The sequence below is a fragment of the Pteronotus mesoamericanus genome, unplaced genomic scaffold (genome assembly GCF_021234165.1).
Source record: "Pteronotus mesoamericanus isolate MK-2021 breed Mesoamerican mustached bat unplaced genomic scaffold, CSHL_Meso_final scaffold_651, whole genome shotgun sequence".
Lineage (NCBI taxonomy): Eukaryota > Metazoa > Chordata > Mammalia > Chiroptera > Mormoopidae > Pteronotus > Pteronotus mesoamericanus.
The window spans coordinates 3,657,219-3,673,186 of NW_026555325.1; the positions used below are offsets into that span (position 1 = coordinate 3,657,219).

Sequence of the window (15,968 nt, forward strand, 5' to 3'; positions counted from 1 at the left end):
GTTTTGGAATTAGGGTAATACTGGCCTCATAAAAAGAGTTTGGGAGTCTTTCCTCTTTAATTCCTTAAGAAGGATAGGAGTTTGATGTTTAGTAAAATTCACCCATGAAGCCATCTGGTCCAGGGCTTTTGTGTGTGGGAGTTTTTTTAAATTACTCCTTCAATTTTGCTAGTTGTTATTGGTCTATTCAAGCTTTCTGCTTCTTATTGATTAAGTTTTGGAAGATTGTGTGTTTCTATGAATTTTTCTTTTTATCGAGGTTTTCCAATTTCTTGGCATATAAATTGTTAATAGTAGTGTTTTATAATCCTTTGTATTTCTGTGGTATCAGTTGTTACTTCTCTTTTGTTTCTGATTTTATTTATTTGGGTCTTCTTCCTTTTTTTCCCCCTTTGATGAATCTGTTTAAAGGTTTGTTGATTTTGTTTATCTTTTCCAAGAACCAACTCCTGGATTCACTGATCCTTTGAATTGCCTTTTTAGTCTCTGTGTCATTTAATCCTGCTTTGCCCTTGATTATTTCCTTTCTTCTACTCACCCCAGGCTTTGTTGTTATTCTTCCAGTTCTTTTAGAGGTAAGCTTAGGTTGTTTATTTAGGATTTTTCTATCTTCTTTAGGTAGGTCTGTATTACTGTATCTCAGGACTGCCTTCACTGTGTCCCATAGGTTTTGGGTTGTTTTGTGTTCATTTTCATTTGTTTCCAGGTATTTTTTGACTTCTTCCTTGATCTTATTGTTAACCCATTTATTATTTAATAATGTTATTCAGTCTCCATGTATTTTAATGTTCTTGAGTTTTTTTACCCTGAGTTTGCTGTCTAGTTTCATAGCATTGTGGTCAGAGAAGATGCTGATATGATTTTAGTCTTATATTTATTGAGACTTGTTTTGTGTTCTACTATGTGGTCTATATTTGAAAGTGTGTGCATTTGAAAATAATGTATATTTTGCTTCTTTGGGGTAAAATGCTATATCGATTAAGTCCATTTGATCTATGGTGTTGTTCAATGCCACACTATCCTTGTTTTTGTTTAGTTTAGTTTTGTTTTTTACTATCTGTCTATTGTTGATGGTGGGGTGTTAAAATCACCTATGATGACTGTATTACTATTGATCTCCTTCTTAAAGTTCACCAAGATTTTCCTTATGTATTTAGGTGCTCCTCTGTTGGGTTCATATATGTTTACAAGGGTTATATCGTCTTGTTGGACCACTCCCTTAAGCCTTATTTAGTGACCTTCTCTGTTTCATGTTATAGCCTTTGTTCTGAAGTCTCTTTTGTCTGATATAAGTGTTGCTACCCTAGCTTTATTTTTCATGTCTATTTGCTTTGAATTTTTTTTCCATCCCTTCACTTTCAGCCTGCATATGTCTTTTGTTCTGAGGTGGGTCTCTTGTAGACTGCATATATGCAGGTTGTGTTTTCTTATTCATTCAGTTATCCTATGTTTTTGATTAGAGCATTTAATCTATTTACATTTAAGGTTATTATCGATAAATATTTATTTATTGCCAATTTTTTCCCTTTATGCCTGTGTTTCCCCTTCTCTCTCTTCTCTTCTTCATCTTCCAAAAGCAGTCCCTTTAGTGTCTCTTGCAATGCTGGCTTGGTGGAGAGGAATTCTGTTAGCCTTTTTTTTGTTCTGGGAAGCTTCTAATTTTGCCCTCCATTTTAAATGAGAGCCTTGCTGGGTAGAGTAGTCTTGGTTGCAGGTCTTTGCTTTTCATTACTTGGAATATTTCATGCTTTTCCCTTCTGGCTTGTAGTGTTTCTGTTGATAAATCAGCTCAAAGCCTTATTGGGTCTCCCTTGTATGTTACTACCTGTTTCTCCTTTGCTGCCTTCAAGATTCTCTCTATGTCTTTAAATTTTATCATTTTCATTATGCTGTGTCTTCGAGTGGGCCTCTTTGTGTTTTTCTTGATTGGGGCCCTCCATGCTTCCTGAATTTACATAACTTTTTCTCTCACCAAGTTAGGGAAGTTTTCTGTTGTTATTTTTTCAAACAGGTTTTCTATCCATTTTTCCTTTTCTTTTCTTTCTGGGATCCCTATGATGTGAATATTGTTACATTTTACATTATTCTGCAGTTCTCTTAAACTGTCTTCATGCTTCTTGAATCTTTTTTCATTTTGTTGTTCTGACTAGGCCTTTTGTTTTACCTTGTCTTCCAAGTTGCTGATTCAATCCTCTGCTTCATGTAGACTGCTTTTAATTCTTTCTGGTGTAGTCTTCATTTCCTCCTGGCTCTTATTCATACCTTCTATGTCCTATTTCCCGTGGATGTAGCTCCTGCTAGGTTTCTTATAGCTTCCATAAAGTTCTTTGTAGTTCTCATTGAGTTACTAGAGCATCCTGATAACCATTATTTTGAACTCCATGTCTGATAGATTCCTTGCCTCAATTTCATTTAGCCCTCTTTCTGGGGATTCCTCCTTTCCTTTCAATTGGGGGTTGTTTCTTTGTATCTCCATTTTAGGTAGATTTTTTTGTTTGTTTCTGCATAATAGATTGATCTGATTTGACTCCTTGTCTTTGTGGGTTGGCCTTCTGTGGTAGGAGTCCTGTGCAACTCAGAGTTGCAATCTCTCTGAATTCCTGAGCTGGATACTCTAGGGAAGCCCTTTGTGAAGTTTATGTGGGGTCTTTTGTTATAGTTTGGTTTTGGTTGTTGTTTGCTCATTCATTGCTGAGTCTGCCCCTCCTGCTGGCTGACTGAGTTTCAGTACTTCCACCACAACCTGTATGCTGTTGTACAGGAGCTTCCAGAGCAAAACAAAACAACCCAGAAAATCAAACCCACATCAGCAAAAATACCCCCCAACCACTACCACAATATCAACAACAAATGAGCTAAGGTTTATAAAGGTAGAAAGAGAATAATATTATATAAAAGGGAAAAAGACTATGAAGTGACTAACAAAAATAAATTATTTTGAGAGGGTAGGAAGAGGAGAAATGATAAGAGTAGGGAATAGAAACAAAAGAAATAAAAGGAGAAAATAAAATTTACCACATAAATAAAATAGGGAGGGAACAAGGCAAACTGGAGTAATTGAAAGAAGAGTACAGTGTGAGGTTTTGGAGAGAAAAAAATAGGAAAAAATAGGAACCATCTTGAAGAAAAACAACCACTCTGGTGATATCCACAACAAAAGAGCAAAGATTGATAAAGATGGAAAGAGAATAATAATATTATAAAAAAGAAAAAACAAAAAGATTCTGAGATGTCTAAAGGAAAGAAAACTGATTTTGAGAAGATAGAGGGGAGAAAATAATAAACATAAGTGTTAGAAATCAGGCTAAGAAAGGGTGAAAATAAACTTTAAAATATAAACAAGACAGGGTAAGAAGAAGGCATAATGGAATAGGACAGAAGAACAGTAAAATTTAAAATATAAAAAAAATTAAATTGAGATTTAAAATAAAAAAAATAGTGAATCCCTAAGGATAGAATTGAAGAAATGCAACAACTGCAATATCAATGACAACTGAGCAAATATTAACAAAGGTGGAATGACAAAAAGGATATTATAAGAAAGGGAAAAATATGACATAACTAATGGAAAGAAAAATGGTTTTGAGAGGATAAAGGGAGGAGAAATAGTAAGAGTGAGGAATAGAAACAAGGCAGAGAAAGGGAAAAAAATAAAATTTAAAACAAAAATAAGAAAAAGAAAGATAAAGGCAAAATGGAGTAAGAGAAGGGAAGAGTGAAATATGAAATTGGGTTTTATCTATGCTACCCAGGGAAGGGCCCATACAGCATTGTTTTTGGTTCTCACATAACTCAAAGGGAAATTTTCACAATTCCCAGAGGCCTTGATGTCTTGCAAATGAAGGAGGAGTATGTCCTCAAATTCCTTGCCTCAGGAACCCACTTAGGTGGCACCAACCTTGGCTTCTAAATGGAACAGTACATCTACAAAAGGAAAAGAAAAGTGATGGCATTTACATTATAAATCTGGGAGAAGCTTCTGCTGGCAGCTCATGCCATTGTTGCCAATGAAAGCCCTGCTGATGGTAATGGCATGTCGTCCAGGAATACCGGCCAGCAAGCTGTGCTGAAGTTTGCTCTTGCCAATGGAGCCACTCTTATTGCTAGCCGCTTCACTCCTGGCACCTTCGCTAACCCGATCCAGGCAGTCTTTTGGGAGCCAAGACATCTGGTAGTTACTGATCCTAGGGCTTACCCCCAGCCTCTCACCAAGGTGTCTTATATTAACCTGCCTGCCACTGCCTTGTGCAACACAGACTCTCCTTTGTGCTATTGCAGACATTGGCATCTCTTGCAACAACAAGGAGGCTCACACTGTGGGTCTGAAGTGGTGGATGTTGGCCTGGGAGGTTCTCTATATGTCCAGCACCACCTCCTGTGAACACCCATGGGAGGTTATGCCTGATCTCTACTTCTACAGAGATCATGAAGAGATTGAGAAGTAGAGCAGGCCACTGCTGAAAAGGCTGTGACCAAGGAGGAATTTCAGGGTGAATGGACTGCTCTAGTTCCCAATTTCACTGCTGCTAAGCCTGAGGTCCTTGACTGGCTTGAAAGCACTAGTGCCCTCTGTGACTGTTCAGTAATTTCCTACTGAAGACTGGAACACTCAACCTGCCACTGAAGACTGGTCTACAGCCCCTGCTGCACAAGCTACTGAATGAATAGAAACAACCACTGAATGGTCTTACGCTGGTCTTCCATAAACTCTTCACAGAATGGAAACAAGGTTGATGGAAAATAAAGTTTCTAAAAAATAAAATAAAATATGAGATTGCAATTAAAACTAAAAGGAAAGTAAAAAAATAATAAAAATATGATATGTATGTAAAATAAAATGAAAAATAAAAATCATGAGATAATAGGAATAAAATTGAAGACAAAGAAACAATGCTAACAAGCTCTGCAGGAGAAAAAAATAGCACAAATAATGAAAAAGAGTGATGTAGAATTCGTTTCAGTAGTCTACTGTTTGTTGGCCTACTGTCTTCCCCTTCAGGGTCCAGCTCTAATGTCAGCAGGTGTCCCTGTCTAGCTTTAGGCAGGCTGTTCAAGGCTACAAGTGATTTACAGCCGGTGGCTGTCTCCCTCAGGCTTGGCTGGTCCCTGCTGTCCTGCCCTGCAGGCTTTTCATTAGCATGAGGCCCAGGCATGGTATATCTACTGTCCCACAGCACTGCATGTACGACCTCCACTTGCCTCCAGAGGGGGCCTCTGGTGAGGTCAGGAGGGTAGGGTCCCTCGGAGGCACTGTTCAGCCTTCAGGAAAGATGGGGGGTGTGTTCCCCTCCCCTGAGCCACACATCATGTTCTGTCGTCCCAGATTATTTTCACTAATGTGTAGTTTCTGACGAATTAGCTGTCTGTTTCATGTGAGGGACCAATCTGTGTAAAAGGGTCAGCTCTTTCCTTCTTGGTGCTGATGCCTGCTCTTGAGAGCCAAGGATGGTCAGGGCCCTGAATAGCTCTTGCTATGCCAATTTCTAATCTCTCTGCTCTGCTGTCCATTGGAATAGGGCCCAAGGAGGAGCCTGCATAGCATCTGATAAAAGTCTATAAAGGGCTCCTCTGGAGAGTCTCTTCCTTTCTGTTGTAGATATGTGCCTGTCAGGGGTCCTTGAGCCTGGCCTTGTGGAGTTTACAGTCCTGCAGGTGGGGGATGGACGTGACTTCCCCTTTCCAGAGGTTTGTGTTCTGTGGTTTGGGTGGCTCTGCTGGCTGCAAAGAATCTCAGGTGCTCAGCTATAGCCCATCCAGCTGCTAGCTCACTTCTCTTGAAGGAGGCTTAGATCCAAACACTCCACACTGCCCGCAGCGCCCCTGCCCCATGAGCTGCACTGGGTGGGGCCCTGCAATCCCTTCCCTATGCAGGCTTCTACTCTTCCTGGCCAGATGGGTTCAATGGGCACAAACTGTACTTTGAATCTGGCCTCTTTGCTGGAAGGAGAGCTGTGCGCATGCTTGGGATTTCTGCTCAGACACACCCCCACTCCCTTCTTTAAAAAAATCCCTATGTGGCACCCACACTGCAGCTCAGAGCCACTGCCTGGCCCCTGATACACTCCACTTCCCCAAAAGGTACAAAGTCTTTCTCAGTCAGGGCTGGCCACACAGCCTGCCTGGTGCCTCAGGCAATCTTAAGAATCAGAATTTCTCTCCTGGACTCTTCTAGTTGGTGCTGCAACCATGGACAGGATGCTCAGTGTGCGTTTGCAACCCCTGTCTCCCAGGCTCAATATAGTCTCTCAAGTCTCTCCCAAATAGGGCTAAAGATTCCCAATGTGGAACTAGGCTTCCCCTCCCCCTCTCTGGGAGAGGTGGTAGCCACAAAACTGCACTTCTCTCTCTCTTTTGCTTCAGGCACCTCACACAGGGTTTTTTCCCTTCACCCTATAAAATCTCTTAATGCAAAGCCTCCTCTGCACTCCTTGGTTTCAAAAATTCATATTAGCTAAGATTCCATTGATTGTTCAGGTCACTTGTGGGAAGACCAGCTGAAAATCCACACTGAGGGCATTAAGTGAACTCAGCTTCCATCTATTCAGTCACTGTCTTTCGAATGATTATTTTAATTTTAAGTTACTTAAGAAATAGCCAGTACAAGGGCACTCTGACCTCCTCTGTCCATGTGAAAGCAGGAAATAAATCTCCTGCATGAATGGTTCTCTCCCTGCATCTGAAAGGTAGAAGACATCCTTATCACCAGGGATAGGGAATTCAGAGACACTGAAGGTTGTATAAACAAACTTGTTTATTCTTCACTAATTTATTAAACAAACTTAAACCCTTTTGCCTGGTCAATTCTTCACAGATTTATTGTTTCTTTTTCTAAATGGTATAAAAGCTGCCTGCTTTAACCACTTCTCTGAATCTCATATTTCTTTGACCTCCCTTATGGACAAAATTAAATTTGCTTTTTTCCTGTTACTGTCTTATGTCAATTTAATTATCAGACCAGCCAAAAAATCTAGAAGGGAAGAAGAGAAATGTTTCCTTCCCCTACACTTCCAAACATTCATTGTTCTTTGGGATACTAAAAGATAGTCTAGTTCTTGCACTATTTACCCAATTAAAGGATGTAACCCAAGAGTGGTTCTTATATTCTTTGCATTGCCATTTGCTATGCTGGTAACTCCTCTTCCTCCTCCTCTTGAGCTTCTTGGAATAGAGAATAGACCCACTGATCATCCCTTGAATTCGGCAATAGTTCTCTAATTGTTTAATTTTAAGATCTCTTTCCACTCTCAAAAACTATTGAAGACTGCAAGGACCTTTCCCCCCCAATATGTTTATACCTATCAAGAGTTACCGTATTAGAAATTAAAACTAAAAAGAATTTTAAAACATTTCTTTATTTTTATACTTAGAAGTAATAACAAGCTTATTATATATATTAGTATAAATACCATATTTTTATGAAAAATTAACTATCTTTTCTGAAACAAAAATAGTGAAAAAATGGCATATTTTGCATTTTTCAAATGACTAGCTTACTAGAAGACAACTGTATTCCTATATCTGATTCTGCATTCAATATGTTGCAATCTGTTAGTTTGGAAAAGTATATAAAGTAAATTTGGTCTCATGGAGGTGTATATTTGAAAATAAGTAATATTTTCATGTCTTCTTGAGTAATTGTAGATATTCTCTGTTGATATAACACTGAAACTCAGCAAGTGGTCATTTCTTATAGGCTGACTGAAATGTGAAATCTAAAATGCTAAAAGTGAACTTTTTCATTCTCTGTTTTGTAATGATCCACTGGTCTATCTTGTACTTTGAGTTGCTCATTCATGATTTTATAGTATTACACATTGATCATTTCTTCTAAACATTGACACATTTCATTATATAATATCCAAAAAACAAACTAGCTAATATTACCACTGATTTTATTAGGTAAAGTCTTTAAGTACTGGGAAACTGTCAAGCTCACAGTGTGGTTACATGTTTTCAGAAACTCTAGTGTTCAATTGAAAATTTTCTCACTTGAAACATATACTGTCAGTTGTTTTCCATGATGTGAAAAGCTTACTTCATTCATTTTAATTGCTAAATATCCAAATATGAATAATCATTGTTATTTGTCATTTGTTCTTTCAAGTAGAAATAGTTTTACATGAAATAATCAACTGTTGTAGAACTCACAACTCAATCACACCAGTGCTTTTACTTGAGATAATCATTGTGCTTTGATAAGTAGCATAGGTGCTTATGTGTACTTCTCACTTTATTACACAAAATATCAAAAAGATATGTATTCAAGTGATAAGATTTAATAAAATTAATTGCTACTGCTTGACCAAAAAAGTTCTTAAATGAAGCTAGCACTAATTATTTTTTACTTATTTATATTTTTGCGACTGCCTGATGGGGAAGAATACTATGACTACTAGTATAGTTTGGTACCACTGACCTGATTCTTGCTGGGGCTGCCGCTGTTTCACGCACCTTTGCTTTTATATGGACAATCTATACTCAACACAGTAAAAAGGCAAATGACTTCTTAGTATTATTACAAAATGATTTTGATCTCATGGTCCCCTGGTAGGGTCTTGGGTACCTCCAAGAGTCCATTGGACAACATTTGCCCCCTTGTTTAGAGTATTTTGTTTTTTCAGATTCTTTTACTGAAAGTGGTAATATCTTTTATCTGATTGTATACTAATGTAAAGAGTAAATGAGACATTAGACTATTCAACACTAAGTGCTCTTGGAAATTAGAGAAAATGAAAACAATTATAGCCTCAAACTGCAAAATGTCCAAATCTAAAACCATAGTTGTCTATCAACTGTTTTTTCAAGTATAAATAGTTTTACATAAAATAAGAATTAGAAAAGGTCACAACTCAATCACATCAGTGCTTTTACTTGAACTAACAAGTGTGCTTTGCTCAGTAGCCTAAATGCTTTATGTGTACCTCTTATTTCATCATATAAAATACCAGAAAGTTATTTAAAACACACTAATAAAAGTGTGCTTGCTTGAACTAAACCTTCAAATAATTTCAAGATTTGGGCTGTGTCAAGAGTTATGAACATATTTATGAGTCTAAGTCTTCTCACACCATGCTGTTTTCTGTTTATTGTTCAAACTAATTGGAAACTGCAGTACTAGTAATAGCTTCAGGTAGCATCCTTATGATCATATGTTTTTGGGTAGGATATCTGTTCCTTGGTGCAGTGGATATAATGAAAACCACTGTTCAGAGGTGAGGAGGAAATACAGACCCTGCTGTTTCTTCCTAAGAAGAGTTCCCCAGCAGGGTTCAGCTCTTTCTAATTTTCTTTCTTTCTCTCAGTGTCTATCCCAGAATCAGTCTCATTATTCATTTTTTTTTTTTTTTGCTTATGTTGGAGATATATTTATTTAGAAAATATTCATCTTTGTATTTTACATTTTGGCAGGCATAGTTCAAAATATCCCACTTTTACAGAATTTTTGCTTCATCTCCTACAGATAATGACATTTAATGACAGAGCCTTAGCTCAGTAAGCAACTGCTCTGACAGTGACAGACAGAGTTCATCTCTGCCTGTCACATTCCCCCTGCAGCTCACACCATTCTCTGGGATCCCAGTTTAGGCTTCCCCTTTCTGATCTATAGATTAAAAAACCCATGCAGGGAGTACAGACTTGCAATAACTGCTGGGTTCATTAAAGAAAATGGAATCAGATACATGTCTAAGTATTGGATACCGTAACAAAAATATTACCCACAGCTACTTCCTATATTCAAGAAAAAGGAAATAAAGAAAAAAAAAAAAGCAGAGATCCAAGATGGCAGCAGAGTAGATGGAAAGTACAGTCACCTCCTCCCAGGACCAAACTGGAATTACAACTAAATTGTAGAGAAATTATTCTGAATAAACAACAAAAGAATAGCTAAAGTCTTATAACCAAAGACTTACAGAAGAAGACACATCAAGACTGGTAGGAAGGGCAGAGATATGAAAAGGGCTGACTATGGTCCATGGGCAGCAGCTGAGATTCTGGAGGGACATCTCAGCTATGGGGGTTCCCCTTGAGAAGTGTAGGGTCTCAACCAAAAGCTAGTCTCCCCAGGAAGAGCCTAGCCAGGAGGAGACTCCCACATGACATCAGTGAGGATCCTGTTTGCTGGGAGAGACAGGAGTCTGCTAGAGACACAGGAGCCCTCTTAAAGGGCCAACACACAAAAATATCATTCACAGCTACTCACCATGGGCTCAGGTGAAGAGTGGGTGGAGCAAGTTAGTATCACATGAGGAGAGACTGTGGTTTGTGGCTCTTGGGAGAGAGCTGAAAAGACAGATACCAGGATCTCTGAGCTGAGTTCTGCTCCCACAGTGTAAACACCATATTCTTGAGTGGAGCACTCGCCTCTATACAGCATCAGCCTGGGGGAATGCAACAGCACCACCATCTGGACTCCCTGCTACCCAACCCTCTGGAGCTTACAAACTGCTGAGGAGTCAGTTGTCTAGGCCAGGGTGTAGAGGCCTGGGCAGACTCAGCGGGTATCAGTGGCTGAGTTGTGTGGCTTTGGGACAGGGGGCATTCTCCCTACCATCCTATAAACTTGACTGGTGCATCCGCCTCATTGAAGATCCAGTAGCTCCACTTTCCAGGCTCCAGACAGTTCTATCCTCCCAACTACTGGTTGCTCCACACTGCTGAGGTCTGGAGAGAATCAGGGACTGACTGAGTTGTATGAGTCTGGGACAAAGGCCATGTACCTCATGTTCCCCGAAGCCTGAGCAGCACCCACCCTGCCACCAGGGGGAACCACTAGCCCTACCACCTACCACCTGAATCCTCCTGGCCTTACTTTGTTGATATTTGGCTCTGGAAAGAATCTCAGACAGAGTTGTGTGGCTCTAGGATAGGGGTCTTCATTCTATCATGAAACCAACCGGTATGGAGCCCTTTGTTCACACAGTCAAATTTTGGTCTGCTTGTGCCTGGCAAACTCTGGTAGCCTCGCCTAGACAACTATAGCAAATCTACCTAACAGATCCAAACAAACACAAGGAGACAGCCAAAAGTGGGGAGACAAAGAAACATGACTCAAATGAAAGAACAGGAGAAATTTCCAGAAAAAAGAGCTAAGTGAAATAGAGGCAATCAACTTATCATGTATAGAGTGCAGGAAAATACTTACAAGGATGCTGAAGAAACTTAGTGAGAATTACAACAGCATGAAAAGGACATAGAAACCATAAAAAAAAACCTGTCAGAAAAGAAGAATACAATAGTTAAGAATAACTAGAAGGAGTACATGGTAAGTTGAATGAAGCAGAAGATTGAATCAGTGATTTGGAAGAAAAAGTAGCAAAAAAACACCCGGTCAGAGCAGCAAAAAGAAAGAAAAATTAAAAAGAATGAAGGAAGTTTATGGGAACTTTGGGATAACATGAAACATAATGTCTGCATCATAAGAGGTACCAGAAAGAGAAGAGAGAGAGCAAGGGATTGAGAACATACCTGAAGAAATAATGACTGAAAACATTCCTAACCTGTGAAGGAAAAAGACACACAAGTCCAGAAATCTCAGAGTGTCCCAAACAAGAAAGGCCCAAAGAAGCCCACATGAAGACACATAATAATTAAAATGGCAAAGGTTAAGACAAAGAAGAATTAACACCTATCCTTCTCAAACCATTCCAAAAACTTCAAGAGGAAGGAAGACTTCCAGGCTCTTTTTACAAGGCCAGTATTATTTTAATTAAAAAAACCAAACAAAGATGTTACAAAAAGAAAAAGTATAGGCCAACATCCCTGATGAAGATAGATGTTAAAACCTCAACAAAATATTAGCAAACTGAATTCAGCAATATATTAAAAAAGATTGTACATCATGATCAAGTGGGATTTATTCTATGGATGCAAAGTTGGTACAATATCTCAAATCAATAAATATGACACACAACATAAACAAAATGAAGGATAAAAGCCACATGATCAAGTACCCATTGGTAGATGAGTGGATAAAAAAGTTGTGGTACATTTATACAGTGGAATACTTCTGGGCTGTAAAAAAGAAGGAAATCTTACCCTTTGCAGCTGCATGGATGAACCTGAAGAGTGTTATGCTAAGTAAAATAATCCAGTCAGAGGTCTGATAAATACCTCCAATTGAACTGCCAACAAAAATCAAGACTCAACTACAAGAGGAGGGCGTACTCAGTCCATATGAAGGGTTCACCTCGAGTCCCCAGCTTGGGTGATAGGGGAGCCTGTGCCATTGGACCCTGTAGGACACCTACTACATTAGGCCATGTTAACAAGACAGGGAATCATTGCTGCTCTAACTAGTACATAAAAACAAACACTGGGAGACTACCAAAATGAGGTGACAAAAAAACATGGTCCAAATGAAAGAACAAATCAAAACTCCAGAAAAAGAACTAAATAGAGTGGAGATGAGCCATCTATCACATGCAGAGTTCAAAACACTGGCTATAAAGATGTTCAAGGAACTTAATGAGGACCTCAGCAGCATAAAAATGATTCAGTCAGAAACATAGAATATATTAATTAAAATAAAGAACAATCTACAGGGAAATAACAGTAAAGTGGATAAAACCAAGAATCAAATCAATGATCTGGAACATAAGGAAGCAAAAAACAATCAATCAGAGAAACAAAAAGAAAAAAGAATCCAAAAAATTGAAGATATATTATAAGCAGCCTCTGGAACAACTTCAAGAAGTCCACCATTTGCATAAGGGTGCCAGAAGGAGAAGAGAAAGAGAAAAAAATTGAAAATATATCTGAAAAAATAATAAAAGTTTCTTAATTTGGTGAAGGAGATAAACATGCAAGTCCAGGATACACAGAGAGTCCCAAACAAGATGGATGGAAAGAGGTCCACTCTGAGACACATTACAATTAAAATGCTAAAGTTAATGATAAAGAGAGAATCTTAAAAGCAGCAAGAGAAGAACAATTGGTTACCTACAGGGAAATTCCCATAAGACTGTCAGCTGATTTTGCAACAGAAATTTTGCAGCATAAAAGGGATTGGCAAAAAGTATTTGAAGTCATGAAAAGCAGGGACCTATAGCCAAGATTGCTCTACCCAGCAAAGCTATCATTTAGAATCAAAGGGCAGATAAAGAGCTTCCCAGACAAGAAAAAAGCTAAAGGAGTTCATCATCACCAAACCATTATTATATGAAATGTTGAAGGGATTTATTTAAGAAAAAGAGGAAGATCAAAATCATGAACAATAAAATGACATTAAATACATATCTATCAACAATTGAATCTAAAAGACAAACTAAGCAAACAAAAAGAACAGACACAGAATCATGGATACAGAGAGTTTTTTGATGGTTGACAGATGGGATGGATATGTAGGGGGAATGGGTGAAGAGGTGAGGGGATTAAAAGGTACAAATAGGTATTAACAGAATAGCCATGGGGATATAAAGAACAATATAGTTAATGGAGTAGCCAAAGAATGTATGCATGATCCATGGACATGAACAATAGTATAAGGATTGCTTGAGGATGCTGGGTGAGAGGGCAAAGAGGGAAAAATTTGGACAAGTGTAATAGTGCAAACAAGCAAGCAAAATATAACCAGAAATGTAGAAGTAAAGAACAAACTGACAGTAACCAGAAGGGAGTGGGGAGGGAGACAGTAGGGTAAAGAAGGGGAAGGGTTGTCAAAGAACACGTATAAAAGAATCATGAACAAAGCCAAAGCGGGGTAGGTTGAGGGTGGGAAGTGGGGGTGGGGGAGAGTGGTGGGGGGTAAATGGAGACAACTGTACTTCAGCAACAATAAAAAAATTGAATATAACAGCAGAAATAATAAAACACTACAATGGAAATAGTTAGAACTAGTAGTACGTATTGAATCATGGCATCTAGAATGGTCCATTTAAAATATAAGTTCCATACATCCAAACACCAATGAGGTATTCTCCAAATTTTTAATTCAATGTCTCTTTCTTGATTTCTGTACTGGTTAACTGAGCTTGGACCCTATGCCAGCCACTGCTCTAGGGGCTTGGAGGTGCCCAGTAAAGATAACAGACAAAACTCCTGCCTGTGTTAATAGAGTTTATATTCTACTGAGAAGGTCAATAAACATATCTAAAAGAAAAAATATGTACAATTATAAAAAATAAATAAGCCAGTCAGAGAAAGCCAAGTAAAATAGGATTTCACGCATTTGTAGAATCTAATAAACAAAATAAGCTAACAAACAAAATAGAAGCAGACTCAAAGTCAGAGAACAGACTGACCGCTGTCAGAAGGGAGGAAGCTTGGGGGCTCAGTAAAAAAGGTAAAGAGATTAAGCAAAGAAAAAAAAAGAGAGAAAGAAAAAGAAAACATCTTTGACATGGACAACAATATGGTGATTACCAGTGGGAAAAGAGGGAAAGGTAAGAGGGAAAGTAGAAGAGGGTAAAGAAGGGATGAATGGGGATGGAAGGAGACTTGACCTGGGGTGATAAACACAATACAATATACAGATGATGTGTTATAAAATTGTACCCCTGAAATCTATATAATTTTGTTAACCAATATCACCCCAATAAAACTGAATTAAAAAAAGGAAAGGAACTCAGTTTTTCCTTGCTCTAGGCTCATTGATCAGTGCTTTGGGGAAAACATCGGCCTAGAATATTGTTTTATTATTCACTTATTTGGGAATGAATATTCTTTATAATTCTTGGAATTCAAATGCCCTCTGCAGTTTTTGTCTCCATAATATATTCATCAATTCAAATAACAACAAAATAAAACCAAATTTTCTGTAGCATCTGATGTGTGTAATATAATAAGCTCAGACGGGCTATAGAATCTGGTTTAAAGCCTAAATTTGAAGCGATGCACACTTTCCTATATTTTTTTCTTGCTCCAAGAAGTAATAATATTATGAATCAGTCATAATTTAAATACTAAAACTTTTTCTTAGAAGATAAAGTAAAAGAGATAATGTCTTTTTAGTTCATTATCATAGAACAACTTAGAAACTGATTGAACTGATAGCTAAGAGGAGACAGAATCCATTTTGATAGACTTTTTTTGTTCATACTCCATTCTAACTAGGCTGTATGCTGATATCAAGTGAATGTTGAAGCTGAAGGTGAGATTCTACCTCAGACCCTCAGACATGGGGCAGTCTTGTAGAGTGGTGTGAGCAGACAGTGTGGCTTTTATACTCTCTATGTATCCTTGTCTCCTGGTTGAAACATTTTTAACATTCTGAAGGAGTTTAATCCTTACAGATTATCTAGTAACATGAATTACTGGACAAGTTGGTCTACAGAGGTCAGAGACAGAACTTTTTAATTCCGCTCTAAAAGCAAAGGAGGAGACATTTTTTAGCAGGAAACAATGACACAACTCTGGCCATGTGACTGACCACTTAAGGTAGACGCTGACTTTGCTCTCGCCTCTTTGCAGGCTAAGCAGTTTTGTTACTTGGTAGATAGAGCTCTCAGATTACTTAAATTTAAGTTGCTTGAGGGCAGTTGGGCATGGCTTCTTTTTCCTGGAACCCTCCAATATCACCTTGGAAATGATTCTGTACATTATGAATATGTGTAGATTTGACATTCCTGGGTCATAACTTCAGCTTTTATTCCAAGTGCATGCTTTCCTGTAATTAACCTTGATAGTTTATTAAATATTCATATTTTTCAGGGCCTAATGCAGCGATTCTGATTGAGAAGGTTTAGCAGTGGAGCCCAAGAATATGAATTTTAATTAAGCAGCTGTGGTAAGTCTGCTGCAAGTGGTCCGTGGACCGCTAGTGGAGAAATGCTGCCCTAGTTAGCAAAATTTATTCCCAACTTAGACAGGAAATAAAAAGCCTTTCCTTCTTGCAAAGAGTTTGGGGCAAAGACTTCCTGAAATCTGGTCTGCAGAAACTCAACTGGACATTAAAAAAGATCACAGAAACTTGATCACCATCAAGGTACACTCCATCTTAGATACTGCTCCTGACTATGGACCTGTGGTTC

At 38.3% G+C, this 15,968-nt stretch overlaps 1 pseudogene; it reads left to right on the forward strand.

The window, feature by feature from the left end:
* The window catches only part of LOC129061766 (40S ribosomal protein SA-like), a 48,440-nt pseudogene extending 43,734 nt beyond the window's left edge, over positions 1-4,706 (forward strand).
* The last annotated feature ends 11,262 nt before the right edge of the window (positions 4,707-15,968 follow it).